Genomic DNA, 27,777 nt, shown 5'->3' with positions numbered 1-27,777 from the left:
CTCCATCTGCTGGCGGTATTGAATAAGCATTGCTGCACTGATGGGGTATGCATTAGACGAAAAAAAAGAAGAAAAAGAAGAATAATACGCCCAGAAAAGAGGCGAAAAGGAGAAAAACGTAAAAAAACGTGAAAAAAAAGTAAGAGGAAGAGAAGGGAAAAAAAGGTGGAAATGGGTTTAAAAGTGATTTCGGCGGAGAAATATATATATATATATATATATATATATATATATATATATATACGCGCACACACACACATATATATAAACGTATTCTCCGTTGAGATATTGCAGCCGCTGCTGTGTCCAGGCCCAGGAGCCTTAGCACTGTGCTGTGATGTCACTCAATACCACTGACATCACTAGGTGTAAACAACATCTCTCCTTTGCTGTGTATGTGACTATGGAGCTGTTTGGTGATGTCGTCTATTATGGCCTTCATAGAAGCAACAGGAGATTGTTGCATCCATCTAGAACCCTCAGAACTACAGTGCTATGATGTCACTCACTTCCACAGGCCTTGCAGAGTGTAAACAACAACAACCCAGCTTTGTTGTGTATGTAACCATAGGGATTTGTGATGTCACCTAGAACCTTCACAGCAGCGACAGCTTTATGAGGAGCATCAGCACTGCTCTGCCTGAGCAGAACCATCACCGCCATAGGTTGTCAAATAACCCGGGTTTAACCCACACAGGTAAGTCCAATGGGGTGCAGGCATGTCCTCTATGCTTACAGCTTCCCGTGGGTGTTGGTTTGATACCGTTTGGGGACAGCCAAGGAGGCATCTGCAGGCAACAAAGGTAGGTGTGTGCTTGTGTGTGTGTTTCCTATGCAGATCCTAAGCCCAGTGTCACATGCAAGTAGGAGGAGTAAGAAGGGTTCCTGGCAAATCCGGGTTATGGATTGCATTTAAAAAGGCCCCGTGGGAGTGCAATGGGCCCCTGTCTTGCTGCTTAGCAATAATGGTATGGGTTTAGGTTCTGCTGTGTGTACTGGTGGTTGACTGCCCCCCAGCCCAGAGTGTGCATGGAAAATTGTCTGGCAGCCTCCCTGACAGCAAGCAGTGATAGTGCCCATGAAGGGGACCTTGTTGGGCCCGCCCCTTTCACGGTTATCGCTTCTCGGCCTTTTGGCTAAGATCAAGTGTAGTATCTGTTCTTATCAGTTTAATATCTGATACGTCCCCTATCTGGGGACCATATATTAAATGGATTTTTGAGAACGGGGGCCGATTTCGAAGCTTGCTTCCGTCGCCCTATGCATTGACCCGATATGGCAGTATCTTCGGGTACAGTGCACCACCCCCTTACAGGGTTAAAAAGAAAGATTCCTACTTTCATTGCTACCTGCTTGCTGGCTAGCCAGCTAGCCAGCCCTGTGGGCCTTGCTGCTGCTGCTGCTGCAGCCAAAAAACAAAAGGTGGTGCTGCTGCTGCTTCTGCTTCTGCTTGTGTCTGGCCGCTGTTGGAGCGTCCAGGCACAGGACTTCTGCTGCTGCTGACTAAATGGCCTCCTTAATTGGATCATTTGAGTAGCCAGCACACCTGTGCAGGTAGGGCATGACATGATAGGCAGCTGCCTTGATAGCGGGTGGGTGCTGAATGTTCCTAATTGACAAAATAAGATTAATGCTTATGAAGAAATATAAAATCTCATCCCTTCCCCAATATCGCGCCACACCCCTACCCCTTAATTCCCTGGTTGAACTTGATGGACATATGTCTTTTTTCGACCGTACTAACTATGTAACTATGTAACATAACATGGGGGGGGGGGGTCTCCTGGCTGTTCACACAGGTGTGTCATTGCTGTACATTGACCATGCATTGCTTCTGTGGTATTGCAAAGGCAAAGACAAATGCTTCCAGCCATCCATTGCACTAATGGATTGGTCATCAGCTGGCTGTCTATGTCCCGCATCAATATAGACCAAAGTACAGAGGGTTAGGCTATGCTATTGTGCACCTACCTGATGCATCAGAAGGTGCGAGGCCCTTGCTAAATTCTGTGCACAGACTTTGAGATCTATGCTTTAGACTGTATCTAAACCTGCTCCAACATGGACTGACATTCTGGCCTACTTTCAGCCGATGCGACTTGTCTGTCGCTGAACAGTCGCTTTTTATGTATTCAGCACCTATGTATAATGTTGTAAAAATGCTCTAGAAGCTAAAGTCGCAGAAATGTCACACATATTTGGCCTGCAACTTTCTGTGCGACAAATTCAGACAGGAAAAATCAGTATAAATCCTTAGAAAATTATCCCCCAGTGTCTCCATCTGCTGGCGGTATTGAATAAGCATTGCTGCACTGATGGGGTATGCATTAGACGAAAAAAAAGAAGAAAAAGAAGAATAATACGCCCAGAAAAGAGGCGAAAAGGAGAAAAACGTAAAAAAACGTGAAAAAAAAGTAAGAGGAAGAGAAGGGAAAAAAAGGTGGAAATGGGTTTAAAAGTGATTTCGGCGGAGAAATATATATATATATATATATATATATATATATATATATATATATACGCGCACACACACACATATATATAAACGTATTCTCCGTTGAGATATTGCAGCCGCTGCTGTGTCCAGGCCCAGGAGCCTTAGCACTGTGCTGTGATGTCACTCAATACCACTGACATCACTAGGTGTAAACAACATCTCTCCTTTGCTGTGTATGTGACTATGGAGCTGTTTGGTGATTCGTCTATTATGGCCTTCATAGAAGCAACAGGAGATTGTTGCATCCATCTAGAACCCTCAGAACTACAGTGCTATGATGTCACTCACTTCCACAGGCCTTGCAGAGTGTAAACAACAACAACCCAGCTTTGTTGTGTATGTAACCATAGGGATTTGTGATGTCACCTAGAACCTTCACAGCAGCGACAGCTTTATGAGGAGCATCAGCACTGCTCTGCCTGAGCAGAACCATCACCGCCATAGGTTGTCAAATAACCCGGGTTTAACCCACACAGGTAAGTCCAATGGGGTGCAGGCATGTCCTCTATGCTTACAGCTTCCCGTGGGTGTTGGTTTGATACCGTTTGGGGACAGCCAAGGAGGCATCTGCAGGCAACAAAGGTAGGTGTGTGCTTGTGTGTGTGTTTCCTATGCAGATCCTAAGCCCAGTGTCACATGCAAGTAGGAGGAGTAAGAAGGGTTCCTGGCAAATCCGGGTTATGGATTGCATTTAAAAAGGCCCCGTGGGAGTGCAATGGGCCCCTGTCTTGCTGCTTAGCAATAATGGTATGGGTTTAGGTTCTGCTGTGTGTACTGGTGGTTGACTGCCCCCCAGCCCAGAGTGTGCATGGAAAATTGTCTGGCAGCCTCCCTGACAGCAAGCAGTGATAGTGCCCATGAAGGGGACCTTGTTGGGCCCGCCCCTTTCACGGTTATCGCTTCTCGGCCTTTTGGCTAAGATCAAGTGTAGTATCTGTTCTTATCAGTTTAATATCTGATACGTCCCCTATCTGGGGACCATATATTAAATGGATTTTTGAGAACGGGGGCCGATTTCGAAGCTTGCTTCCGTCGCCCTATGCATTGACCCGATATGGCAGTATCTTCGGGTACAGTGCACCACCCCCTTACAGGGTTAAAAAGAAAGATTCCTACTTTCATTGCTACCTGCTTGCTGGCTAGCCAGCTAGCCAGCCCTGTGGGCCTTGCTGCTGCTGCTGCTGCAGCCAAAAAACAAAAGGTGGTGCTGCTGCTGCTTCTGCTTCTGCTTGTGTCTGGCCGCTGTTGGAGCGTCCAGGCACAGGACTTCTGCTGCTGCTGACTAAATGGCCTCCTTAATTGGATCATTTGAGTAGCCAGCACACCTGTGCAGGTAGGGCATGACATGATAGGCAGCTGCCTTGATAGCGGGTGGGTGCTGAATGTTCCTAATTGACAAAATAAGATTAATGCTTATGAAGAAATATAAAATCTCATCCCTTCCCCAATATCGCGCCACACCCCTACCCCTTAATTCCCTGGTTGAACTTGATGGACATATGTCTTTTTTCGACCGTACTAACTATGTAACTATGTAACATAACATGGGGGGGGGGGGTCTCCTGGCTGTTCACACAGGTGTGTCATTGCTGTACATTGACCATGCATTGCTTCTGTGGTATTGCAAAGGCAAAGACAAATGCTTCCAGCCATCCATTGCACTAATGGATTGGTCATCAGCTGGCTGTCTATGTCCCGCATCAATATAGACCAAAGTACAGAGGGTTAGGCTATGCTATTGTGCACCTACCTGATGCATCAGAAGGTGCGAGGCCCTTGCTAAATTCTGTGCACAGACTTTGAGATCTATGCTTTAGACTGTATCTAAACCTGCTCCAACATGGACTGACATTCTGGCCTACTTTCAGCCGATGCGACTTGTCTGTCGCTGAACAGTCGCTTTTTATGTATTCAGCACCTATGTATAATGTTGTAAAAATGCTCTAGAAGCTAAAGTCGCAGAAATGTCACACATATTTGGCCTGCAACTTTCTGTGCGACAAATTCAGACAGGAAAAATCAGTATAAATCCTTAGAAAATTATCCCCCAGTGTCTCCATCTGCTGGCGGTATTGAATAAGCATTGCTGCACTGATGGGGTATGCATTAGACGAAAAAAAAGAAGAAAAAGAAGAATAATACGCCCAGAAAAGAGGCGAAAAGGAGAAAAACGTAAAAAAACGTGAAAAAAAAGTAAGAGGAAGAGAAGGGAAAAAAAGGTGGAAATGGGTTTAAAAGTGATTTCGGCGGAGAAATATATATATATATATATATATATATATATATATATATATATATATACGCGCACACACACACATATATATAAACGTATTCTCCGTTGAGATATTGCAGCCGCTGCTGTGTCCAGGCCCAGGAGCCTTAGCACTGTGCTGTGATGTCACTCAATACCACTGACATCACTAGGTGTAAACAACATCTCTCCTTTGCTGTGTATGTGACTATGGAGCTGTTTGGTGATGTCGTCTATTATGGCCTTCATAGAAGCAACAGGAGATTGTTGCATCCATCTAGAACCCTCAGAACTACAGTGCTATGATGTCACTCACTTCCACAGGCCTTGCAGAGTGTAAACAACAACAACCCAGCTTTGTTGTGTATGTAACCATAGGGATTTGTGATGTCACCTAGAACCTTCACAGCAGCGACAGCTTTATGAGGAGCATCAGCACTGCTCTGCCTGAGCAGAACCATCACCGCCATAGGTTGTCAAATAACCCGGGTTTAACCCACACAGGTAAGTCCAATGGGGTGCAGGCATGTCCTCTATGCTTACAGCTTCCCGTGGGTGTTGGTTTGATACCGTTTGGGGACAGCCAAGGAGGCATCTGCAGGCAACAAAGGTAGGTGTGTGCTTGTGTGTGTGTTTCCTATGCAGATCCTAAGCCCAGTGTCACATGCAAGTAGGAGGAGTAAGAAGGGTTCCTGGCAAATCCGGGTTATGGATTGCATTTAAAAAGGCCCCGTGGGAGTGCAATGGGCCCCTGTCTTGCTGCTTAGCAATAATGGTATGGGTTTAGGTTCTGCTGTGTGTACTGGTGGTTGACTGCCCCCCAGCCCAGAGTGTGCATGGAAAATTGTCTGGCAGCCTCCCTGACAGCAAGCAGTGATAGTGCCCATGAAGGGGACCTTGTTGGGCCCGCCCCTTTCACGGTTATCGCTTCTCGGCCTTTTGGCTAAGATCAAGTGTAGTATCTGTTCTTATCAGTTTAATATCTGATACGTCCCCTATCTGGGGACCATATATTAAATGGATTTTTGAGAACGGGGGCCGATTTCGAAGCTTGCTTCCGTCGCCCTATGCATTGACCCGATATGGCAGTATCTTCGGGTACAGTGCACCACCCCCTTACAGGGTTAAAAAGAAAGATTCCTACTTTCATTGCTACCTGCTTGCTGGCTAGCCAGCTAGCCAGCCCTGTGGGCCTTGCTGCTGCTGCTGCTGCAGCCAAAAAACAAAAGGTGGTGCTGCTGCTGCTTCTGCTTCTGCTTGTGTCTGGCCGCTGTTGGAGCGTCCAGGCACAGGACTTCTGCTGCTGCTGCTGACTAAATGGCCTCCTTAATTGGATCATTTGAGTAGCCAGCACACCTGTGCAGGTAGGGCATGACATGATAGGCAGCTGCCTTGATAGCGGGTGGGTGCTGAATGTTCCTAATTGACAAAATAAGATTAATGCTTATGAAGAAATATAAAATCTCATCCCTTCCCCAATATCGCGCCACACCCCTACCCCTTAATTCCCTGGTTGAACTTGATGGACATATGTCTTTTTTCGACCGTACTAACTATGTAACTATGTAACATAACATGGGGGGGGGGGGTCTCCTGGCTGTTCACACAGGTGTGTCATTGCTGTACATTGACCATGCATTGCTTCTGTGGTATTGCAAAGGCAAAGACAAATGCTTCCAGCCATCCATTGCACTAATGGATTGGTCATCAGCTGGCTGTCTATGTCCCGCATCAATATAGACCAAAGTACAGAGGGTTAGGCTATGCTATTGTGCACCTACCTGATGCATCAGAAGGTGCGAGGCCCTTGCTAAATTCTGTGCACAGACTTTGAGATCTATGCTTTAGACTGTATCTAAACCTGCTCCAACATGGACTGACATTCTGGCCTACTTTCAGCCGATGCGACTTGTCTGTCGCTGAACAGTCGCTTTTTATGTATTCAGCACCTATGTATAATGTTGTAAAAATGCTCTAGAAGCTAAAGTCGCAGAAATGTCACACATATTTGGCCTGCAACTTTCTGTGCGACAAATTCAGACAGGAAAAATCAGTATAAATCCTTAGAAAATTATCCCCCAGTGTCTCCATCTGCTGGCGGTATTGAATAAGCATTGCTGCACTGATGGGGTATGCATTAGACGAAAAAAAAGAAGAAAAAGAAGAATAATACGCCCAGAAAAGAGGCGAAAAGGAGAAAAACGTAAAAAAACGTGAAAAAAAAGTAAGAGGAAGAGAAGGGAAAAAAAGGTGGAAATGGGTTTAAAAGTGATTTCGGCGGAGAATATATATATATATATATATATATATATATATATATATATATACGCGCACACACACACATATATATAAACGTATTCTCCGTTGAGATATTGCAGCCGCTGCTGTGTCCAGGCCCAGGAGCCTTAGCACTGTGCTGTGATGTCACTCAATACCACTGACATCACTAGGTGTAAACAACATCTCTCCTTTGCTGTGTATGTGACTATGGAGCTGTTTGGTGATGTCGTCTATTATGGCCTTCATAGAAGCAACAGGAGATTGTTGCATCCATCTAGAACCCTCAGAACTACAGTGCTATGATGTCACTCACTTCCACAGGCCTTGCAGAGTGTAAACAACAACAACCCAGCTTTGTTGTGTATGTAACCATAGGGATTTGTGATGTCACCTAGAACCTTCACAGCAGCGACAGCTTTATGAGGAGCATCAGCACTGCTCTGCCTGAGCAGAACCATCACCGCCATAGGTTGTCAAATAACCCGGGTTTAACCCACACAGGTAAGTCCAATGGGGTGCAGGCATGTCCTCTATGCTTACAGCTTCCCGTGGGTGTTGGTTTGATACCGTTTGGGGACAGCCAAGGAGGCATCTGCAGGCAACAAAGGTAGGTGTGTGCTTGTGTGTGTGTTTCCTATGCAGATCCTAAGCCCAGTGTCACATGCAAGTAGGAGGAGTAAGAAGGGTTCCTGGCAAATCCGGGTTATGGATTGCATTTAAAAAGGCCCCGTGGGAGTGCAATGGGCCCCTGTCTTGCTGCTTAGCAATAATGGTATGGGTTTAGGTTCTGCTGTGTGTACTGGTGGTTGACTGCCCCCCAGCCCAGAGTGTGCATGGAAAATTGTCTGGCAGCCTCCCTGACAGCAAGCAGTGATAGTGCCCATGAAGGGGACCTTGTTGGGCCCGCCCCTTTCACGGTTATCGCTTCTCGGCCTTTTGGCTAAGATCAAGTGTAGTATCTGTTCTTATCAGTTTAATATCTGATACGTCCCCTATCTGGGGACCATATATTAAATGGATTTTTGAGAACGGGGGCCGATTTCGAAGCTTGCTTCCGTCGCCCTATGCATTGACCCGATATGGCAGTATCTTCGGGTACAGTGCACCACCCCCTTACAGGGTTAAAAAGAAAGATTCCTACTTTCATTGCTACCTGCTTGCTGGCTAGCCAGCTAGCCAGCCCTGTGGGCCTTGCTGCTGCTGCTGCTGCAGCCAAAAAACAAAAGGTGGTGCTGCTGCTGCTTCTGCTTCTGCTTGTGTCTGGCCGCTGTTGGAGCGTCCAGGCACAGGACTTCTGCTGCTGCTGACTAAATGGCCTCCTTAATTGGATCATTTGAGTAGCCAGCACACCTGTGCAGGTAGGGCATGACATGATAGGCAGCTGCCTTGATAGCGGGTGGGTGCTGAATGTTCCTAATTGACAAAATAAGATTAATGCTTATGAAGAAATATAAAATCTCATCCCTTCCCCAATATCGCGCCACACCCCTACCCCTTAATTCCCTGGTTGAACTTGATGGACATATGTCTTTTTTCGACCGTACTAACTATGTAACTATGTAACATAACATGGGGGGGGGGGGTCTCCTGGCTGTTCACACAGGTGTGTCATTGCTGTACATTGACCATGCATTGCTTCTGTGGTATTGCAAAGGCAAAGACAAATGCTTCCAGCCATCCATTGCACTAATGGATTGGTCATCAGCTGGCTGTCTATGTCCCGCATCAATATAGACCAAAGTACAGAGGGTTAGGCTATGCTATTGTGCACCTACCTGATGCATCAGAAGGTGCGAGGCCCTTGCTAAATTCTGTGCACAGACTTTGAGATCTATGCTTTAGACTGTATCTAAACCTGCTCCAACATGGACTGACATTCTGGCCTACTTTCAGCCGATGCGACTTGTCTGTCGCTGAACAGTCGCTTTTTATGTATTCAGCACCTATGTATAATGTTGTAAAAATGCTCTAGAAGCTAAAGTCGCAGAAATGTCACACATATTTGGCCTGCAACTTTCTGTGCGACAAATTCAGACAGGAAAAATCAGTATAAATCCTTAGAAAATTATCCCCCAGTGTCTCCATCTGCTGGCGGTATTGAATAAGCATTGCTGCACTGATGGGGTATGCATTAGACGAAAAAAAAGAAGAAAAAGAAGAATAATACGCCCAGAAAAGAGGCGAAAAGGAGAAAAACGTAAAAAAACGTGAAAAAAAAGTAAGAGGAAGAGAAGGGAAAAAAAGGTGGAAATGGGTTTAAAAGTGATTTCGGCGGAGAAATATATATATATATATATATATATATATATATATATATATATACGCGCACACACACACATATATATAAACGTATTCTCCGTTGAGATATTGCAGCCGCTGCTGTGTCCAGGCCCAGGAGCCTTAGCACTGTGCTGTGATGTCACTCAATACCACTGACATCACTAGGTGTAAACAACATCTCTCCTTTGCTGTGTATGTGACTATGGAGCTGTTTGGTGATGTCGTCTATTATGGCCTTCATAGAAGCAACAGGAGATTGTTGCATCCATCTAGAACCCTCAGAACTACAGTGCTATGATGTCACTCACTTCCACAGGCCTTGCAGAGTGTAAACAACAACAACCCAGCTTTGTTGTGTATGTAACCATAGGGATTTGTGATGTCACCTAGAACCTTCACAGCAGCGACAGCTTTATGAGGAGCATCAGCACTGCTCTGCCTGAGCAGAACCATCACCGCCATAGGTTGTCAAATAACCCGGGTTTAACCCACACAGGTAAGTCCAATGGGGTGCAGGCATGTCCTCTATGCTTACAGCTTCCCGTGGGTGTTGGTTTGATACCGTTTGGGGACAGCCAAGGAGGCATCTGCAGGCAACAAAGGTAGGTGTGTGCTTGTGTGTGTGTTTCCTATGCAGATCCTAAGCCCAGTGTCACATGCAAGTAGGAGGAGTAAGAAGGGTTCCTGGCAAATCCGGGTTATGGATTGCATTTAAAAAGGCCCCGTGGGAGTGCAATGGGCCCCTGTCTTGCTGCTTAGCAATAATGGTATGGGTTTAGGTTCTGCTGTGTGTACTGGTGGTTGACTGCCCCCCAGCCCAGAGTGTGCATGGAAAATTGTCTGGCAGCCTCCCTGACAGCAAGCAGTGATAGTGCCCATGAAGGGGACCTTGTTGGGCCCGCCCCTTTCACGGTTATCGCTTCTCGGCCTTTTGGCTAAGATCAAGTGTAGTATCTGTTCTTATCAGTTTAATATCTGATACGTCCCCTATCTGGGGACCATATATTAAATGGATTTTTGAGAACGGGGGCCGATTTCGAAGCTTGCTTCCGTCGCCCTATGCATTGACCCGATATGGCAGTATCTTCGGGTACAGTGCACCACCCCCTTACAGGGTTAAAAAGAAAGATTCCTACTTTCATTGCTACCTGCTTGCTGGCTAGCCAGCTAGCCAGCCCTGTGGGCCTTGCTGCTGCTGCTGCTGCAGCCAAAAAACAAAAGGTGGTGCTGCTGCTGCTTCTGCTTCTGCTTGTGTCTGGCCGCTGTTGGAGCGTCCAGGCACAGGACTTCTGCTGCTGCTGACTAAATGGCCTCCTTAATTGGATCATTTGAGTAGCCAGCACACCTGTGCAGGTAGGGCATGACATGATAGGCAGCTGCCTTGATAGCGGGTGGGTGCTGAATGTTCCTAATTGACAAAATAAGATTAATGCTTATGAAGAAATATAAAATCTCATCCCTTCCCCAATATCGCGCCACACCCCTACCCCTTAATTCCCTGGTTGAACTTGATGGACATATGTCTTTTTTCGACCGTACTAACTATGTAACTATGTAACATAACATGGGGGGGGGGGGTCTCCTGGCTGTTCACACAGGTGTGTCATTGCTGTACATTGACCATGCATTGCTTCTGTGGTATTGCAAAGGCAAAGACAAATGCTTCCAGCCATCCATTGCACTAATGGATTGGTCATCAGCTGGCTGTCTATGTCCCGCATCAATATAGACCAAAGTACAGAGGGTTAGGCTATGCTATTGTGCACCTACCTGATGCATCAGAAGGTGCGAGGCCCTTGCTAAATTCTGTGCACAGACTTTGAGATCTATGCTTTAGACTGTATCTAAACCTGCTCCAACATGGACTGACATTCTGGCCTACTTTCAGCCGATGCGACTTGTCTGTCGCTGAACAGTCGCTTTTTATGTATTCAGCACCTATGTATAATGTTGTAAAAATGCTCTAGAAGCTAAAGTCGCAGAAATGTCACACATATTTGGCCTGCAACTTTCTGTGCGACAAATTCAGACAGGAAAAATCAGTATAAATCCTTAGAAAATTATCCCCCAGTGTCTCCATCTGCTGGCGGTATTGAATAAGCATTGCTGCACTGATGGGGTATGCATTAGACGAAAAAAAAGAAGAAAAAGAAGAATAATACGCCCAGAAAAGAGGCGAAAAGGAGAAAAACGTAAAAAAACGTGAAAAAAAAGTAAGAGGAAGAGAAGGGAAAAAAAGGTGGAAATGGGTTTAAAAGTGATTTCGGCGGAGAAATATATATATATATATATATATATATATATATATATATATATATACGCGCACACACACACATATATATATAAACGTATTCTCCGTTGAGATATTGCAGCCGCTGCTGTGTCCAGGCCCAGGAGCCTTAGCACTGTGCTGTGATGTCACTCAATACCACTGACATCACTAGGTGTAAACAACATCTCTCCTTTGCTGTGTATGTGACTATGGAGCTGTTTGGTGATGTCGTCTATTATGGCCTTCATAGAAGCAACAGGAGATTGTTGCATCCATCTAGAACCCTCAGAACTACAGTGCTATGATGTCACTCACTTCCACAGGCCTTGCAGAGTGTAAACAACAACAACCCAGCTTTGTTGTGTATGTAACCATAGGGATTTGTGATGTCACCTAGAACCTTCACAGCAGCGACAGCTTTATGAGGAGCATCAGCACTGCTCTGCCTGAGCAGAACCATCACCGCCATAGGTTGTCAAATAACCCGGGTTTAACCCACACAGGTAAGTCCAATGGGGTGCAGGCATGTCCTCTATGCTTACAGCTTCCCGTGGGTGTTGGTTTGATACCGTTTGGGGACAGCCAAGGAGGCATCTGCAGGCAACAAAGGTAGGTGTGTGCTTGTGTGTGTGTTTCCTATGCAGATCCTAAGCCCAGTGTCACATGCAAGTAGGAGGAGTAAGAAGGGTTCCTGGCAAATCCGGGTTATGGATTGCATTTAAAAAGGCCCCGTGGGAGTGCAATGGGCCCCTGTCTTGCTGCTTAGCAATAATGGTATGGGTTTAGGTTCTGCTGTGTGTACTGGTGGTTGACTGCCCCCCAGCCCAGAGTGTGCATGGAAAATTGTCTGGCAGCCTCCCTGACAGCAAGCAGTGATAGTGCCCATGAAGGGGACCTTGTTGGGCCCGCCCCTTTCACGGTTATCGCTTCTCGGCCTTTTGGCTAAGATCAAGTGTAGTATCTGTTCTTATCAGTTTAATATCTGATACGTCCCCTATCTGGGGACCATATATTAAATGGATTTTTGAGAACGGGGGCCGATTTCGAAGCTTGCTTCCGTCGCCCTATGCATTGACCCGATATGGCAGTATCTTCGGGTACAGTGCACCACCCCCTTACAGGGTTAAAAAGAAAGATTCCTACTTTCATTGCTACCTGCTTGCTGGCTAGCCAGCTAGCCAGCCCTGTGGGCCTTGCTGCTGCTGCTGCTGCAGCCAAAAAACAAAAGGTGGTGCTGCTGCTGCTTCTGCTTCTGCTTGTGTCTGGCCGCTGTTGGAGCGTCCAGGCACAGGACTTCTGCTGCTGCTGACTAAATGGCCTCCTTAATTGGATCATTTGAGTAGCCAGCACACCTGTGCAGGTAGGGCATGACATGATAGGCAGCTGCCTTGATAGCGGGTGGGTGCTGAATGTTCCTAATTGACAAAATAAGATTAATGCTTATGAAGAAATATAAAATCTCATCCCTTCCCCAATATCGCGCCACACCCCTACCCCTTAATTCCCTGGTTGAACTTGATGGACATATGTCTTTTTTCGACCGTACTAACTATGTAACTATGTAACATAACATGGGGGGGGGGGTCTCCTGGCTGTTCACACAGGTGTGTCATTGCTGTACATTGACCATGCATTGCTTCTGTGGTATTGCAAAGGCAAAGACAAATGCTTCCAGCCATCCATTGCACTAATGGATTGGTCATCAGCTGGCTGTCTATGTCCCGCATCAATATAGACCAAAGTACAGAGGGTTAGGCTATGCTATTGTGCACCTACCTGATGCATCAGAAGGTGCGAGGCCCTTGCTAAATTCTGTGCACAGACTTTGAGATCTATGCTTTAGACTGTATCTAAACCTGCTCCAACATGGACTGACATTCTGGCCTACTTTCAGCCGATGCGACTTGTCTGTCGCTGAACAGTCGCTTTTTATGTATTCAGCACCTATGTATAATGTTGTAAAAATGCTCTAGAAGCTAAAGTCGCAGAAATGTCACACATATTTGGCCTGCAACTTTCTGTGCGACAAATTCAGACAGGAAAAATCAGTATAAATCCTTAGAAAATTATCCCCCAGTGTCTCCATCTGCTGGCGGTATTGAATAAGCATTGCTGCACTGATGGGGTATGCATTAGACGAAAAAAAAGAAGAAAAAGAAGAATAATACGCCCAGAAAAGAGGCGAAAAGGAGAAAAACGTAAAAAAACGTGAAAAAAAAGTAAGAGGAAGAGAAGGGAAAAAAAGGTGGAAATGGGTTTACAAGTGATTTCGGCGGAGAAATATATATATATATATATATATATATATATATATATATATATACGCGCACACACACACATATATATAAACGTATTCTCCGTTGAGATATTGCAGCCGCTGCTGTGTCCAGGCCCAGGAGCCTTAGCACTGTGCTGTGATGTCACTCAATACCACTGACATCACTAGGTGTAAACAACATCTCTCCTTTGCTGTGTATGTGACTATGGAGCTGTTTGGTGATGTCGTCTATTATGGCCTTCATAGAAGCAACAGGAGATTGTTGCATCCATCTAGAACCCTCAGAACTACAGTGCTATGATGTCACTCACTTCCACAGGCCTTGCAGAGTGTAAACAACAACAACCCAGCTTTGTTGTGTATGTAACCATAGGGATTTGTGATGTCACCTAGAACCTTCACAGCAGCGACAGCTTTATGAGGAGCATCAGCACTGCTCTGCCTGAGCAGAACCATCACCGCCATAGGTTGTCAAATAACCCGGGTTTAACCCACACAGGTAAGTCCAATGGGGTGCAGGCATGTCCTCTATGCTTACAGCTTCCCGTGGGTGTTGGTTTGATACCGTTTGGGGACAGCCAAGGAGGCATCTGCAGGCAACAAAGGTAGGTGTGTGCTTGTGTGTGTGTTTCCTATGCAGATCCTAAGCCCAGTGTCACATGCAAGTAGGAGGAGTAAGAAGGGTTCCTGGCAAATCCGGGTTATGGATTGCATTTAAAAAGGCCCCGTGGGAGTGCAATGGGCCCCTGTCTTGCTGCTTAGCAATAATGGTATGGGTTTAGGTTCTGCTGTGTGTACTGGTGGTTGACTGCCCCCCAGCCCAGAGTGTGCATGGAAAATTGTCTGGCAGCCTCCCTGACAGCAAGCAGTGATAGTGCCCATGAAGGGGACCTTGTTGGGCCCGCCCCTTTCACGGTTATCGCTTCTCGGCCTTTTGGCTAAGATCAAGTGTAGTATCTGTTCTTATCAGTTTAATATCTGATACGTCCCCTATCTGGGGACCATATATTAAATGGATTTTTGAGAACGGGGGCCGATTTCGAAGCTTGCTTCCGTCGCCCTATGCATTGACCCGATATGGCAGTATCTTCGGGTACAGTGCACCACCCCCTTACAGGGTTAAAAAGAAAGATTCCTACTTTCATTGCTACCTGCTTGCTGGCTAGCCAGCTAGCCAGCCCTGTGGGCCTTGCTGCTGCTGCTGCTGCAGCCAAAAAACAAAAGGTGGTGCTGCTGCTGCTTCTGCTTCTGCTTGTGTCTGGCCGCTGTTGGAGCGTCCAGGCACAGGACTTCTGCTGCTGCTGACTAAATGGCCTCCTTAATTGGATCATTTGAGTAGCCAGCACACCTGTGCAGGTAGGGCATGACATGATAGGCAGCTGCCTTGATAGCGGGTGGGTGCTGAATGTTCCTAATTGACAAAATAAGATTAATGCTTATGAAGAAATATAAAATCTCATCCCTTCCCCAATATCGCGCCACACCCCTACCCCTTAATTCCCTGGTTGAACTTGATGGACATATGTCTTTTTTCGACCGTACTAACTATGTAACTATGTAACATAACATGGGGGGGGGGGGTCTCCTGGCTGTTCACACAGGTGTGTCATTGCTGTACATTGACCATGCATTGCTTCTGTGGTATTGCAAAGGCAAAGACAAATGCTTCCAGCCATCCATTGCACTAATGGATTGGTCATCAGCTGGCTGTCTATGTCCCGCATCAATATAGACCAAAGTACAGAGGGTTAGGCTATGCTATTGTGCACCTACCTGATGCATCAGAAGGTGCGAGGCCCTTGCTAAATTCTGTGCACAGACTTTGAGATCTATGCTTTAGACTGTATCTAAACCTGCTCCAACATGGACTGACATTCTGGCCTACTTTCAGCCGATGCGACTTGTCTGTCGCTGAACAGTCGCTTTTTATGTATTCAGCACCTATGTATAATGTTGTAAAAATGCTCTAGAAGCTAAAGTCGCAGAAATGTCACACATATTTGGCCTGCAACTTTCTGTGCGACAAATTCAGACAGGAAAAATCAGTATAAATCCTTAGAAAATTATCCCCCAGTGTCTCCATCTGCTGGCGGTATTGAATAAGCATTGCTGCACTGATGGGGTATGCATTAGACGAAAAAAAAGAAGAAAAAGAAGAATAATACGCCCAGAAAAGAGGCGAAAAGGAGAAAAACGTAAAAAAAACGTGAAAAAAAAGTAAGAGGAAGAGAAGGGAAAAAAAGGTGGAAATGGGTTTAAAAGTGATTTCGGCGGAGAAATATATATATATATATATATATATATATATATATATATACGCGCACACACACACATATATATATATAAACGTATTCTCCGTTGAGATATTGCAGCCGCTGCTGTGTCCAGGCCCAGGAGCCTTAGCACTGTGCTGTGATGTCACTCAATACCACTGACATCACTAGGTGTAAACAACATCTCTCCTTTGCTGTGTATGTGACTATGGAGCTGTTTGGTGATGTCGTCTATTATGGCCTTCATAGAAGCAACAGGAGATTGTTGCATCCATCTAGAACCCTCAGAACTACAGTGCTATGATGTCACTCACTTCCACAGGCCTTGCAGAGTGTAAACAACAACAACCCAGCTTTGTTGTGTATGTAACCATAGGGATTTGTGATGTCACCTAGAACCTTCACAGCAGCGACAGCTTTATGAGGAGCATCAGCACTGCTCTGCCTGAGCAGAACCATCACCGCCATAGGTTGTCAAATAACCCGGGTTTAACCCACACAGGTAAGTCCAATGGGGTGCAGGCATGTCCTCTATGCTTACAGCTTCCCGTGGGTGTTGGTTTGATACCGTTTGGGGACAGCCAAGGAGGCATCTGCAGGCAACAAAGGTAGGTGTGTGCTTGTGTGTGTGTTTCCTATGCAGATCCTAAGCCCAGTGTCACATGCAAGTAGGAGGAGTAAGAAGGGTTCCTGGCAAATCCGGGTTATGGATTGCATTTAAAAAGGCCCCGTGGGAGTGCAATGGGCCCCTGTCTTGCTGCTTAGCAATAATGGTATGGGTTTAGGTTCTGCTGTGTGTACTGGTGGTTGACTGCCCCCCAGCCCAGAGTGTGCATGGAAAATTGTCTGGCAGCCTCCCTGACAGCAAGCAGTGATAGTGCCCATGAAGGGGACCTTGTTGGGCCCGCCCCTTTCACGGTTATCGCTTCTCGGCCTTTTGGCTAAGATCAAGTGTAGTATCTGTTCTTATCAGTTTAATATCTGATACGTCCCCTATCTGGGGACCATATATTAAATGGATTTTTGAGAACGGGGGCCGATTTCGAAGCTTGCTTCCGTCGCCCTATGCATTGACCCGATATGGCAGTATCTTCGGGTACAGTGCACCACCCCCTTACAGGGTTAAAAAGAAAGATTCCTACTTTCATTGCTACCTGCTTGCTGGCTAGCCAGCTAGCCAGCCCTGTGGGCCTTGCTGCTGCTGCTGCTGCAGCCAAAAAACAAAAGGTGGTGCTGCTGCTGCTTCTGCTTCTGCTTGTGTCTGGCCGCTGTTGGAGCGTCCAGGCACAGGACTTCTGCTGCTGCTGACTAAATGGCCTCCTTAATTGGATCATTTGAGTAGCCAGCACACCTGTGCAGGTAGGGCATGACATGATAGGCAGCTGCCTTGATAGCGGGTGGGTGCTGAATGTTCCTAATTGACAAAATAAGATTAATGCTTATGAAGAAATATAAAATCTCATCCCTTCCCCAATATCGCGCCACACCCCTACCCCTTAATTCCCTGGTTGAACTTGATGGACATATGTCTTTTTTCGACCGTACTAACTATGTAACTATGTAACATAACATGGGGGGGGGGGGTCTCCTGGCTGTTCACACAGGTGTGTCATTGCTGTACATTGACCATGCATTGCTTCTGTGGTATTGCAAAGGCAAAGACAAATGCTTCCAGCCATCCATTGCACTAATGGATTGGTCATCAGCTGGCTGTCTATGTCCCGCATCAATATAGACCAAAGTACAGAGGGTTAGGCTATGCTATTGTGCACCTACCTGATGCATCAGAAGGTGCGAGGCCCTTGCTAAATTCTGTGCACAGACTTTGAGATCTATGCTTTAGACTGTATCTAAACCTGCTCCAACATGGACTGACATTCTGGCCTACTTTCAGCCGATGCGACTTGTCTGTCGCTGAACAGTCGCTTTTTATGTATTCAGCACCTATGTATAATGTTGTAAAAATGCTCTAGAAGCTAAAGTCGCAGAAATGTCACACATATTTGGCCTGCAACTTTCTGTGCGACAAATTCAGACAGGAAAAATCAGTATAAATCCTTAGAAAATTATCCCCCAGTGTCTCCATCTGCTGGCGGTATTGAATAAGCATTGCTGCACTGATGGGGTATGCATTAGACGAAAAAAAAGAAGAAAAAGAAGAATAATACGCCCAGAAAAGAGGCGAAAAGGAGAAAAACGTAAAAAAAACGTGAAAAAAAAGTAAGAGGAAGAGAAGGGAAAAAAAGGTGGAAATGGGTTTAAAAGTGATTTCGGCGGAGAAATATATATATATATATATATATATATATATATATATATATACGCGCACACACACACATATATATATATAAACGTATTCTCCGTTGAGATATTGCAGCCGCTGCTGTGTCCAGGCCCAGGAGCCTTAGCACTGTGCTGTGATGTCACTCAATACCACTGACATCACTAGGTGTAAACAACATCTCTCCTTTGCTGTGTATGTGACTATGGAGCTGTTTGGTGATGTCGTCTATTATGGCCTTCATAGAAGCAACAGGAGATTGTTGCATCCATCTAGAACCCTCAGAACTACAGTGCTATGATGTCACTCACTTCCACAGGCCTTGCAGAGTGTAAACAACAACAACCCAGCTTTGTTGTGTATGTAACCATAGGGATTTGTGATGTCACCTAGAACCTTCACAGCAGCGACAGCTTTATGAGGAGCATCAGCACTGCTCTGCCTGAGCAGAACCATCACCGCCATAGGTTGTCAAATAACCCGGGTTTAACCCACACAGGTAAGTCCAATGGGGTGCAGGCATGTCCTCTATGCTTACAGCTTCCCGTGGGTGTTGGTTTGATACCGTTTGGGGACAGCCAAGGAGGCATCTGCAGGCAACAAAGGTAGGTGTGTGCTTGTGTGTGTGTTTCCTATGCAGATCCTAAGCCCAGTGTCACATGCAAGTAGGAGGAGTAAGAAGGGTTCCTGGCAAATCCGGGTTATGGATTGCATTTAAAAAGGCCCCGTGGGAGTGCAATGGGCCCCTGTCTTGCTGCTTAGCAATAATGGTATGGGTTTAGGTTCTGCTGTGTGTACTGGTGGTTGACTGCCCCCCAGCCCAGAGTGTGCATGGAAAATTGTCTGGCAGCCTCCCTGACAGCAAGCAGTGATAGTGCCCATGAAGGGGACCTTGTTGGGCCCGCCCCTTTCACGGTTATCGCTTCTCGGCTTTTTGGCTAAGATCAAGTGTAGTATCTGTTCTTATTAGTTTAATATCTGATACGTCCCCTATCTGGGGACCATATATTAAATGGATTTTTGAGAACGGGGGCCGATTTCGAAGCTTGCTTCCGTCGCCCTATGCATTGACCCGATATGGCAGTATCTTCGGGTACAGTGCACCACCCCCTTACAGGGTTAAAAAGAAAGATTCCTACTTTCATTGCTACCTGCTTGCTGGCTAGCCAGCTAGCCAGCCCTGTGGGCCTTGCTGCTGCTGCTGCTGCAGCCAAAAAACAAAAGGTGGTGCTGCTGCTGCTTCTGCTTCTGCTTGTGTCTGGCCGCTGTTGGAGCGTCCAGGCACAGGACTTCTGCTGCTGCTGACTAAATGGCCTCCTTAATTGGATCATTTGAGTAGCCAGCACACCTGTGCAGGTAGGGCATGACATGATAGGCAGCTGCCTTGATAGCGGGTGGGTGCTGAATGTTCCTAATTGACAAAATAAGATTAATGCTTATGAAGAAATATAAAATCTCATCCCTTCCCCAATATCGCGCCACACCCCTACCCCTTAATTCCCTGGTTGAACTTGATGGACATATGTCTTTTTTCGACCGTACTAACTATGTAACTATGTAACATAACATGGGGGGGGGGTCTCCTGGCTGTTCACACAGGTGTGTCATTGCTGTACATTGACCATGCATTGCTTCTGTGGTATTGCAAAGGCAAAGACAAATGCTTCCAGCCATCCATTGCACTAATGGATTGGTCATCAGCTGGCTGTCTATGTCCCGCATCAATATAGACCAAAGTACAGAGGGTTAGGCTATGCTATTGTGCACCTACCTGATGCATCAGAAGGTGCGAGGCCCTTGCTAAATTCTGTGCACAGACTTTGAGATCTATGCTTTAGACTGTATCTAAACCTGCTCCAACATGGACTGACATTCTGGCCTACTTTCAGCCGATGCGACTTGTCTGTCGCTGAACAGTCGCTTTTTATGTATTCAGCACCTATGTATAATGTTGTAAAAATGCTCTAGAAGCTAAAGTCGCAGAAATGTCACACATATTTGGCCTGCAACTTTCTGTGCGACAAATTCAGACAGGAAAAATCAGTATAAATCCTTAGAAAATTATCCCCCAGTGTCTCCATCTGCTGGCGGTATTGAATAAGCATTGCTGCACTGATGGGGTATGCATTAGACGAAAAAAAAGAAGAAAAAGAAGAATAATACGCCCAGAAAAGAGGCGAAAAGGAGAAAAACGTAAAAAAACGTGAAAAAAAAGTAAGAGGAAGAGAAGGGAAAAAAAGGTGGAAATGGGTTTAAAAGTGATTTCGGCGGAGAAATATATATATATATATATATATATATATATATATATATACGCGCACACACACACATATATATAAACGTATTCTCCGTTGAGATATTGCAGCCGCTGCTGTGTCCAGGCCCAGGAGCCTTAGCACTGTGCTGTGATGTCACTCAATACCACTGACATCACTAGGTGTAAACAACATCTCTCCTTTGCTGTGTATGTGACTATGGAGCTGTTTGGTGATGTCGTCTATTATGGCCTTCATAGAAGCAACAGGAGATTGTTGCATCCATCTAGAACCCTCAGAACTACAGTGCTATGATGTCACTCACTTCCACAGGCCTTGCAGAGTGTAAACAACAACAACCCAGCTTTGTTGTGTATGTAACCATAGGGATTTGTGATGTCACCTAGAACCTTCACAGCAGCGACAGCTTTATGAGGAGCATCAGCACTGCTCTGCCTGAGCAGAACCATCACCGCCATAGGTTGTCAAATAACCCGGGTTTAACCCACACAGGTAAGTCCAATGGGGTGCAGGCATGTCCTCTATGCTTACAGCTTCCCGTGGGTGTTGGTTTGATACCGTTTGGGGACAGCCAAGGAGGCATCTGCAGGCAACAAAGGTAGGTGTGTGCTTGTGTGTGTGTTTCCTATGCAGATCCTAAGCCCAGTGTCACATGCAAGTAGGAGGAGTAAGAAGGGTTCCTGGCAAATCCGGGTTATGGATTGCATTTAAAAAGGCCCCGTGGGAGTGCAATGGGCCCCTGTCTTGCTGCTTAGCAATAATGGTATGGGTTTAGGTTCTGCTGTGTGTACTGGTGGTTGACTGCCCCCCAGCCCAGAGTGTGCATGGAAAATTGTCTGGCAGCCTCCCTGACAGCAAGCAGTGATAGTGCCCATGAAGGGGACCTTGTTGGGCCCGCCCCTTTCACGGTTATCGCTTCTCGGCCTTTTGGCTAAGATCAAGTGTAGTATCTGTTCTTATCAGTTTAATATCTGATACGTCCCCTATCTGGGGACCATATATTAAATGGATTTTTGAGAACGGGGGCCGATTTCGAAGCTTGCTTCCGTCGCCCTATGCATTGACCCGATATGGCAGTATCTTCGGGTACAGTGCACCACCCCCTTACAGGGTTAAAAAGAAAGATTCCTACTTTCATTGCTACCTGCTTGCTGGCTAGCCAGCTAGCCAGCCCTGTGGGCCTTGCTGCTGCTGCTGCTGCAGCCAAAAAACAAAAGGTGGTGCTGCTGCTGCTTCTGCTTCTGCTTGTGTCTGGCCGCTGTTGGAGCGTCCAGGCACAGGACTTCTGCTGCTGCTGACTAAATGGCGTCCTTAATTGGATCATTTGAGTAGCCAGCACACCTGTGCAGGTAGGGCATGACATGATAGGCAGCTGCCTTGATAGCGGGTGGGTGCTGAATGTTCCTAATTGACAAAATAAGATTAATGCTTATGAAGAAATATAAAATCTCATCCCTTCCCCAATATCGCGCCACACCCCTACCCCTTAATTCCCTGGTTGAACTTGATGGACATATGTCTTTTTTCGACCGTACTAACTATGTAACTATGTAACATAACATGGGGGGGGGGGTCTCCTGGCTGTTCACACAGGTGTGTCATTGCTGTACATTGACCATGCATTGCTTCTGTGGTATTGCAAAGGCAAAGACAAATGCTTCCAGCCATCCATTGCACTAATGGATTGGTCATCAGCTGGCTGTCTATGTCCCGCATCAATATAGACCAAAGTACAGAGGGTTAGGCTATGCTATTGTGCACCTACCTGATGCATCAGAAGGTGCGAGGCCCTTGCTAAATTCTGTGCACAGACTTTGAGATCTATGCTTTAGACTGTATCTAAACCTGCTCCAACATGGACTGACATTCTGGCCTACTTTCAGCCGATGCGACTTGTCTGTCGCTGAACAGTCGCTTTTTATGTATTCAGCACCTATGTATAATGTTGTAAAAATGCTCTAGAAGCTAAAGTCGCAGAAATGTCACACATATTTGGCCTGCAACTTTCTGTGCGACAAATTCAGACAGGAAAAATCAGTATAAATCCTTAGAAAATTATCCCCCAGTGTCTCCATCTGCTGGCGGTATTGAATAAGCATTGCTGCACTGATGGGGTATGCATTAGACGAAAAAAAAAGAAGAAAAAGAAGAATAATACGCCCAGAAAAGAGGCGAAAAGGAGAAAAACGTAAAAAAACGTGAAAAAAAAGTAAGAGGAAGAGAAGGGAAAAAAAGGTGGAAATGGGTTTAAAAGTGATTTCGGCGGAGAAATATATATATATATATATATATATATATATATATATATATATACGCGCACACACACACATATATATAAACGTATTCTCCGTTGAGATATTGCAGCCGCTGCTGTGTCCAGGCCCAGGAGCCTTAGCACTGTGCTGTGATGTCACTCAATACCACTGACATCACTAGGTGTAAACAACATCTCTCCTTTGCTGTGTATGTGACTATGGAGCTGTTTGGTGATGTCGTCTATTATGGCCTTCATAGAAGCAACAGGAGATTGTTGCATCCATCTAGAACCCTCAGAACTACAGTGCTATGATGTCACTCACTTCCACAGGCCTTGCAGAGTGTAAACAACAACAACCCAGCTTTGTTGTGTATGTAACCATAGGGATTTGTGATGTCACCTAGAACCTTCACAGCAGCGACAGCTTTATGAGGAGCATCAGCACTGCTCTGCCTGAGCAGAACCATCACCGCCATAGGTTGTCAAATAACCCGGGTTTAACCCACACAGGTAAGTCCAATGGGGTGCAGGCATGTCCTCTATGCTTACAGCTTCCCGTGGGTGTTGGTTTGATACCGTTTGGGGACAGCCAAGGAGGCATCTGCAGGCAACAAAGGTAGGTGTGTGCTTGTGTGTGTGTTTCCTATGCAGATCCTAAGCCCAGTGTCACATGCAAGTAGGAGGAGTAAGAAGGGTTCCTGGCAAATCCGGGTTATGGATTGCATTTAAAAAGGCCCCGTGGGAGTGCAATGGGCCCCTGTCTTGCTGCTTAGCAATAATGGTATGGGTTTAGGTTCTGCTGTGTGTACTGGTGGTTGACTGCCCCCCAGCCCAGAGTGTGCATGGAAAATTGTCTGGCAGCCTCCCTGACAGCAAGCAGTGATAGTGCCCATGAAGGGGACCTTGTTGGGCCCGCCCCTTTCACGGTTATCGCTTCTCGGCCTTTTGGCTAAGATCAAGTGTAGTATCTGTTCTTATCAGTTTAATATCTGATACGTCCCCTATCTGGGGACCATATATTAAATGGATTTTTGAGAACGGGGGCCGATTTCGAAGCTTGCTTCCGTCGCCCTATGCATTGACCCGATATGGCAGTATCTTCGGGTACAGTGCACCACCCCCTTACAGGGTTAAAAAGAAAGATTCCTACTTTCATTGCTACCTGCTTGCTGGCTAGCCAGCTAGCCAGCCCTGTGGGCCTTGCTGCTGCTGCTGCTGCAGCCAAAAAACAAAAGGTGGTGCTGCTGCTGCTTCTGCTTCTGCTTGTGTCTGGCCGCTGTTGGAGCGTCCAGGCACAGGACTTCTGCTGCTGCTGACTAAATGGCCTCCTTAATTGGATCATTTGAGTAGCCAGCACACCTGTGCAGGTAGGGCATGACATGATAGGCAGCTGCCTTGATAGCGGGTGGGTGCTGAATGTTCCTAATTGACAAAATAAGATTAATGCTTATGAAGAAATATAAAATCTCATCCCTTCCCCAATATCGCGCCACACCCCTACCCCTTAATTCCCTGGTTGAACTTGATGGACATATGTCTTTTTTCGACCGTACTAACTATGTAACTATGTAACATAACATGGGGGGGGGGGGTCTCCTGGCTGTTCACACAGGTGTGTCATTGCTGTACATTGACCATGCATTGCTTCTGTGGTATTGCAAAGGCAAAGACAAATGCTTCCAGCCATCCATTGCACTAATGGATTGGTCATCAGCTGGCTGTCTATGTCCCGCATCAATATAGACCAAAGTACAGAGGGTTAGGCTATGCTATTGTGCACCTACCTGATGCATCAGAAGGTGCGAGGCCCTTGCTAAATTCTGTGCACAGACTTTGAGATCTATGCTTTAGACTGTATCTAAACCTGCTCCAACATGGACTGACATTCTGGCCTACTTTCAGCCGATGCGACTTGTCTGTCGCTGAACAGTCGCTTTTTATGTATTCAGCACCTATGTATAATGTTGTAAAAATGCTCTAGAAGCTAAAGTCGCAGAAATGTCACACATATTTGGCCTGCAACTTTCTGTGCGACAAATTCAGACAGGAAAAATCAGTATAAATCCTTAGAAAATTATCCCCCAGTGTCTCCATCTGCTGGCGGTATTGAATAAGCATTGCTGCACTGATGGGGTATGCATTAGACGAAAAAAAAGAAGAAAAAGAAGAATAATACGCCCAGAAAAGAGGCGAAAAGGAGAAAAACGTAAAAAAACGTGAAAAAAAAGTAAGAGGAAGAGAAGGGAAAAAAAGGTGGAAATGGGTTTAAAAGTGATTTCGGCGGAGAAATATATATATATATATATATATATATATATATATATATACGCGCACACACACACATATATATAAACGTATTCTCCGTTGAGATATTGCAGCCGCTGCTGTGTCCAGGCCCAGGAGCCTTAGCACTGTGCTGTGATGTCACTCAATACCACTGACATCACTAGGTGTAAACAACATCTCTCCTTTGCTGTGTATGTGACTATGGAGCTGTTTGGTGATGTCGTCTATTATGGCCTTCATAGAAGCAACAGGAGATTGTTGCATCCATCTAGAACCCTCAGAACTACAGTGCTATGATGTCACTCACTTCCACAGGCCTTGCAGAGTGTAAACAACAACAACCCAGCTTTGTTGTGTATGTAACCATAGGGATTTGTGATGTCACCTAGAACCTTCACAGCAGCGACAGCTTTATGAGGAGCATCAGCACTGCTCTGCCTGAGCAGAACCATCACCGCCATAGGTTGTCAAATAACCCGGGTTTAACCCACACAGGTAAGTCCAATGGGGTGCAGGCATGTCCTCTATGCTTACAGCTTCCCGTGGGTGTTGGTTTGATACCGTTTGGGGACAGCCAAGGAGGCATCTGCAGGCAACAAAGGTAGGTGTGTGCTTGTGTGTGTGTTTCCTATGCAGATCCTAAGCCCAGTGTCACATGCAAGTAGGAGGAGTAAGAAGGGTTCCTGGCAAATCCGGGTTATGGATTGCATTTAAAAAGGCCCCGTGGGAGTGCAATGGGCCCCTGTCTTGCTGCTTAGCAATAATGGTATGGGTTTAGGTTCTGCTGTGTGTACTGGTGGTTGACTGCCCCCCAGCCCAGAGTGTGCATGGAAAATTGTCTGGCAGCCTCCCTGACAGCAAGCAGTGATAGTGCCCATGAAGGGGACCTTGTTGGGCCCGCCCCTTTCACGGTTATCGCTTCTCGGCCTTTTGGCTAAGATCAAGTGTAGTATCTGTTCTTATCAGTTTAATATCTGATACGTCCCCTATCTGGGGACCATATATTAAATGGATTTTTGAGAACGGGGGCCGATTTCGAAGCTTGCTTCCGTCGCCCTATGCATTGACCCGATATGGCAGTATCTTCGGGTACAGTGCACCACCCCCTTACAGGGTTAAAAAGAAAGATTCCTACTTTCATTGCTACCTGCTTGCTGGCTAGCCAGCTAGCCAGCCCTGTGGGCCTTGCTGCTGCTGCTGCTGCAGCCAAAAAACAAAAGGTGGTGCTGCTGCTGCTTCTGCTTCTGCTTGTGTCTGGCCGCTGTTGGAGCGTCCAGGCACAGGACTTCTGCTGCTGCTGACTAAATGGCCTCCTTAATTGGATCATTTGAGTAGCCAGCACACCTGTGCAGGTAGGGCATGACATGATAGGCAGCTGCCTTGATAGCGGGTGGGTGCTGAATGTTCCTAATTGACAAAATAAGATTAATGCTTATGAAGAAATATAAAATCTCATCCCTTCCCCAATATCGCGCCACACCCCTACCCCTTAATTCCCTGGTTGAACTTGATGGACATATGTCTTTTTTCGACCGTACTAACTATGTAACTATGTAACATAACATGGGGGGGGGGGGGTCTCCTGGCTGTTCACACAGGTGTGTCATTGCTGTACATTGACCATGCATTGCTTCTGTGGTATTGCAAAGGCAAAGACAAATGCTTCCAGCCATCCATTGCACTAATGGATTGGTCATCAGCTGGCTGTCTATGTCCCGCATCAATATAGACCAAAGTACAGAGGGTTAGGCTATGCTATTGTGCACCTACCTGATGCATCAGAAGGTGCGAGGCCCTTGCTAAATTCTGTGCACAGACTTTGAGATCTATGCTTTAGACTGTATCTAAACCTGCTCCAACATGGACTGACATTCTGGCCTACTTTCAGCCGATGCGACTTGTCTGTCGCTGAACAGTCGCTTTTTATGTATTCAGCACCTATGTATAATGTTGTAAAAATGCTCTAGAAGCTAAAGTCGCAGAAATGTCACACATATTTGGCCTGCAACTTTCTGTGCGACAAATTCAGACAGGAAAAATCAGTATAAATCCTTAGAAAATTATCCCCCAGTGTCTCCATCTGCTGGCGGTATTGAATAAGCATTGCTGCACTGATGGGGTATGCATTAGACGAAAAAAAAGAAGAAAAAGAAGAATAATACGCCCAGAAAAGAGGCGAAAAGGAGAAAAACATAAAAAAACGTGAAAAAAAAGTAAGAGGAAGAGAAGGGAAAAAAAGGTGGAAATGGGTTTAAAAGTGATTTCGGCGGAGAAATATATATATATATATATATATATATATATATATATATATATATATATACGCGCACACACACACATATATATAAACGTATTCTCCGTTGAGATATTGCAGCCGCTGCTGTGTCCAGGCCCAGGAGCCTTAGCACTGTGCTGTGATGTCACTCAATACCACTGACATCACTAGGTGTAAACAACATCTCTCCTTTGCTGTGTATGTGACTATGGAGCTGTTTGGTGATGTCGTCTATTATGGCCTTCATAGAAGCAACAGGAGATTGTTGCAT

At 46.0% G+C, this 27,777-nt stretch overlaps 12 non-coding genes across 12 annotated transcripts; all 12 read left to right on the top strand.

Annotated features, from left to right (window-relative positions):
• The first annotated feature begins 1,116 nt into the window (after positions 1–1,116).
• On the top strand, positions 1,117–1,307 carry LOC130350418 (U2 spliceosomal RNA). The gene has a single exon (XR_008887520.1). It is a non-coding gene; the product is annotated as a U2 spliceosomal RNA (small nuclear RNA).
• Positions 1,308–3,392: 2,085 nt separating this feature from the next.
• LOC130350417 (U2 spliceosomal RNA) lies at positions 3,393–3,583 on the top strand. The gene has a single exon (XR_008887519.1). It is a non-coding gene; the product is annotated as a U2 spliceosomal RNA (small nuclear RNA).
• A 2,088-nt stretch (positions 3,584–5,671) lies between these two features.
• On the top strand, positions 5,672–5,862 carry LOC130350414 (U2 spliceosomal RNA). Its single transcript, XR_008887517.1, has one exon. It is a non-coding gene; the product is annotated as a U2 spliceosomal RNA (small nuclear RNA).
• Positions 5,863–7,948: 2,086 nt separating this feature from the next.
• On the top strand, positions 7,949–8,139 carry LOC130350413 (U2 spliceosomal RNA). The gene has a single exon (XR_008887516.1). It is a non-coding gene; the product is annotated as a U2 spliceosomal RNA (small nuclear RNA).
• Positions 8,140–10,223: 2,084 nt separating this feature from the next.
• Positions 10,224–10,414, top strand: LOC130350412 (U2 spliceosomal RNA). Its single transcript, XR_008887515.1, has one exon. It is a non-coding gene; the product is annotated as a U2 spliceosomal RNA (small nuclear RNA).
• A 2,088-nt stretch (positions 10,415–12,502) lies between these two features.
• LOC130350411 (U2 spliceosomal RNA) lies at positions 12,503–12,693 on the top strand. Its single transcript, XR_008887514.1, has one exon. It is a non-coding gene; the product is annotated as a U2 spliceosomal RNA (small nuclear RNA).
• Positions 12,694–14,776: 2,083 nt separating this feature from the next.
• Positions 14,777–14,967, top strand: LOC130350410 (U2 spliceosomal RNA). The gene has a single exon (XR_008887513.1). It is a non-coding gene; the product is annotated as a U2 spliceosomal RNA (small nuclear RNA).
• A 2,085-nt stretch (positions 14,968–17,052) lies between these two features.
• On the top strand, positions 17,053–17,243 carry LOC130350409 (U2 spliceosomal RNA). The gene has a single exon (XR_008887512.1). It is a non-coding gene; the product is annotated as a U2 spliceosomal RNA (small nuclear RNA).
• Positions 17,244–19,330: 2,087 nt separating this feature from the next.
• On the top strand, positions 19,331–19,521 carry LOC130350382 (U2 spliceosomal RNA). The gene has a single exon (XR_008887490.1). It is a non-coding gene; the product is annotated as a U2 spliceosomal RNA (small nuclear RNA).
• Positions 19,522–21,599: 2,078 nt separating this feature from the next.
• LOC130350408 (U2 spliceosomal RNA) lies at positions 21,600–21,790 on the top strand. Its single transcript, XR_008887511.1, has one exon. It is a non-coding gene; the product is annotated as a U2 spliceosomal RNA (small nuclear RNA).
• A 2,084-nt stretch (positions 21,791–23,874) lies between these two features.
• LOC130350407 (U2 spliceosomal RNA) lies at positions 23,875–24,065 on the top strand. The gene has a single exon (XR_008887510.1). It is a non-coding gene; the product is annotated as a U2 spliceosomal RNA (small nuclear RNA).
• A 2,080-nt stretch (positions 24,066–26,145) lies between these two features.
• Positions 26,146–26,336, top strand: LOC130350406 (U2 spliceosomal RNA). Its single transcript, XR_008887509.1, has one exon. It is a non-coding gene; the product is annotated as a U2 spliceosomal RNA (small nuclear RNA).
• Positions 26,337–27,777: the final 1,441 nt, after the last annotated feature.

This window comes from Hyla sarda, unplaced genomic scaffold, assembly GCF_029499605.1.
Source record: "Hyla sarda isolate aHylSar1 unplaced genomic scaffold, aHylSar1.hap1 scaffold_945, whole genome shotgun sequence".
Classification (NCBI taxonomy): domain Eukaryota; kingdom Metazoa; phylum Chordata; class Amphibia; order Anura; family Hylidae; genus Hyla; species Hyla sarda.
Note: the sequence above shows the minus strand (reverse complement) of the source record. Positions and strands in the feature narration are given on the sequence as shown.